This window comes from Octopus bimaculoides, chromosome 4 (assembly GCF_001194135.2).
Source record: "Octopus bimaculoides isolate UCB-OBI-ISO-001 chromosome 4, ASM119413v2, whole genome shotgun sequence".
Taxonomy (NCBI): domain Eukaryota; kingdom Metazoa; phylum Mollusca; class Cephalopoda; order Octopoda; family Octopodidae; genus Octopus; species Octopus bimaculoides.
The window spans coordinates 74,188,970-74,193,066 of NC_068984.1; positions in this window are offsets into that span (position 1 = coordinate 74,188,970).

A 4,097-nucleotide genomic window follows, 5' to 3' on the forward strand; every position below is an offset into this window, starting at 1 on the left:
TGTGTGTGTGTGTGTGTGTGTGTGTGTGTGTGTGTGTGTGTCTGTGTTCAGTTCTTTTATTATTTACAAGTATTTGACGAAATTTGTTTTCCGTTTCAGTTGGTGAGAAGTGTTTAATGTAATATGTTTACTTAATGTATAAATCTTTTATATCCTTTCTGTTTCTTAACCATTCCGTTAATTTCTTATAGATATATTCAGTACTGTATATTGAAATATTCACATTCTTCTAGAAGCGCTCTCTTTCTCTCTTACACACACACACATGTAATGGTTTACATACGCACATACATATACTCACTGATAAACCGATAATTAGCTCACTAAAGCACAAAACACACATGCACATCTCTGTATACATGTGTGCATATATACATATGTATGTATATATATATATGTATATGTATATATAGATATACACATACACACACACACACACACGCATATATATGTATATGTATATGAGCATGTATGTATAATATAATCCTGGCTGTCACCTCATGCTGGATCCTAGCTCTAATGCACTGTTCCAAAATCAAAAGGAGATTCGTGAGACTTCAATAGATATAAATGGGAGCGCGACACAACTCAAAAGCAAGACCCATTAGTCATTAAATTATACGCCCTGCATAATGAGTTATGAAAGTAATAAGTTAAAAGTGGAAAGAAGTCAAACTGACATTACAATTGTTTCCGTAACAGACAATATTTTCGTTCCATCCCCTATACAATATTATGCAATTCATGCAATGTTATGTAATTCATGTCATAATATATGAAAATGTGTAATATTCCTATAATCCATCACTTTCTCAGATGCCATGATTTGAAGGTACCATCGACCAACTGAATATATTACATGCGTTACATAACATTGTATTCGGTATGGAATTTAAAATATTGTCAGTTAACGGAAACAATTGTAACATCAATTACACTTTTTCTTTCCTATTTTAAAAATATATATATACATTCACACACACATACACTCATACTTGTGTGCGCCTGTGTGTGTTTATATATATATATATATATATATATATATATATATATATATATATATATATATATATGTATGTATATGAACACACACACACACACTCATAGTTGTGGGTATGTTAAAGAAACTGAATTCTGGCAATTTTTCACCCTCAAAAACAGAATCATGTACAAACTTTTGTTTGTATAACATACATATAAGTGTGCGTCATTGTGTGTGTACATACAGGGTTTGTCCAAGATAATGAAAGCACCACCTTATATCGAACTATTTATTCGATTGGCAATATGACAAATTCACAAATTCACAAATTCACAGCTATTTTAGTCTTTATATATGCGTTCATATGCATTATGGGTATAGTTTCAGCCGCTAAAATTGCTGAATTTGTCAAAGTTTCAATAGATACATTCTCTAAGATCATGTTGGTATTCAACAACCAAGGTAAAACCAGCTCTGTCATTCAGAATTTTGGACGGAAGCAAAGTTCAAGGGCCGCAGAATAGGAAAATGCTTTGTCCCTAGGAAAAAAATTGAACTACGGCAGTAAAATTGACGGTAGCGCTAAATGAACGACCTTGCCAAATCTGTATGAACAAAAACCGTTCCTTTTGAGTTCCATGGAAAGGCTTCAATAGCTAAACTTCTTGTGCTAAACCTGCTCCCTGATAAGCGGGAGAAATGGTGACTAAACTATGAATGGAACAATGTCATTTTTCTGATTAATTATCATTGCGTTTTTCTTACCTCAGCGCGAGTTTATGTCTGGAGCCAATCCAGAGAAACATTCAAGCCTGATTGTTTAGCATCTACCATGAAGCATGGAAGAGGCTCTATGATTACTCGTGCAGACATATCACGTATTTTACTTTGCCCTTTTGTTGTTCTAAAATGCAAGTGCTAACTATAAAGATTATCTGAGTATTTTGGTTAATCAGGTCGATCCTAACGTACACTCTTCTCTGATAGTAGCTCAATTTTCCAAACCGATAAAGCATCAATTGAAACGACTAATGCTATTCAAAATTTGTTGTGTGAATTAGTAAGAACACAGAAAGTGAAGTAGACCACTTGGATAGGCTTCCGCAATCATCGGATCTCAATAAAATCAAGCATTTATGGTGCATTTTGGAGCAGCAAGTGAGGAGCTGCTTCCTTCCGCCATTGTCACTAAAAGAGCTAAGACAGGATTTACTTGAAGAATACCTTAAAATTCCCCTTACAATCGCTCAGAAAATATAAGAGTCAATTCCTTAAAGCTGTGATTGATGCTGAAGGTGGACCAGGTTCGAATTAAATAATAAAATTCCATTTAACAAGACATTTTCATTATTTTGTCCATTCCCTGTATATTCATACACGCATACATATATACATACATACTTATATATATGTGCATGTGTGGATGTATGTGTGCGTGTATAATGTGTTCCTATAATTATTTGCACAGTTTAACAACTGATAACTCATTTTTCATTTCTTTTTTATTTTAACCCACTAGAAGTAACGAAGAGATCCACGCTAAGTTTTCAATGAAACAATCTTAAGAGTTTCCGAAAATTTGAAGAAGTTGAAGTGCAAGGTAGTTAGTTGAGGAGGGGATTTCTAGCCGATTCATTTACACAACTTGCCATTGAAATAGAGATAATTTTTAAGTAAATGGAACTATTCAGAATATTCACAAGAAACGTTCTGGAAGACCACAGGCATCGATGAAAACTCATAAAGCAAGAAACTGTGCAAGAAACTTATTGCAATTGAGTCGTAAGACAGGAATTTCAAAATCAAGAAAAGTTACATACAAACATACATACATACATACATACATACATACATACATACATACATACATACATACATACATACATACATACATATATACACGCATGCTCTGAATGAGGATGATCGAGACCGAGGAGTTGCGTTTTGCGAGTGGTACTTTGCAAAATGTATAGATGAACACTTTCCAAAACAGAATTCTTAGCGTAATGCGTCTATATTTAGATTAAATTACTCAATTACGGTCACAATCACTGGTTCGGGAATGAAATTTGCCCTAAAGACTGTAAACCCAGATCCAAACATTTTTACAAGCAAGGTCTTATTGTTTTCTTTATTTATTTTAGTTCTTTGTTCTTTGAGAAGAAACCAAACTTCAAGCTACTTTTTGCAGATCACATTTTATTCGTATATAAAACTGAGAAAACTAAATCAGTATGCAAATTTTAATTTTGCACCCCACAATAATTTTAGTGGGTGCACTTTCTCCCTCTGCTCCTGAACCCATGGTCACAATTGTACCTACTGGTGCCCCGAGAACCTGTATATTACGGAACAACATCATGTTGACCCCCCATACTATTCCCAAGGGTTACAGTATTGTGTGCCTTGTCATTAAAACGACTAATTATGGTCCTATATGCTTGAATTTGCAGCAACAATCTTTCATGCCAAGTATTCAAAAGGAGTTCGAAGATGCAGAGTTTTATTTCCAGCGAGGTGGGGCTGCCCTACACAGTCAGAGTAATGTAAGAGCCTATCTTATTGAGATTTTGCCAAAAGAGGTGGACTGAACGAAGTGGTAGATCGAACGAACTCTCTGTCTTGCCCAGACCTCACAGCACTATTTTTTTTTTATTTGGATACTTAAAAGACGAATTTACGGTTACAAAACGAACAATACTCATCGAATTGAAGACAACCATTGAACGAGAATGCTCACAAATACCGAATAATTCTTTCATGATGTTTGAGATTTCATTGCTTCCAGCTGCCAGCAGCACCTGGCCCAGAACAATGATCAGTTTGAAAATTCTGTGTGTAAATTCAACTAAATTTTAGAAATTAAATGTATTTCCAAAATCCCTGACTTTGTGATCATCCAATGAGGCTATACGTTTTAAAGGCAACAACCTATATTAGATATATACAATATATACGTCGGGCTTCTTTCACTTTCCGTCTACCGAATCCACTCACAAGGCTTTGGTCTGCCTGAGGCTATAGTAGAAGACACTTGCCCATAGTGCCACGCAGTGGGACTGAAACCGGAACCATGTGGATGGTAAGCAAGCTACTTACCACACAGCCACTCCTG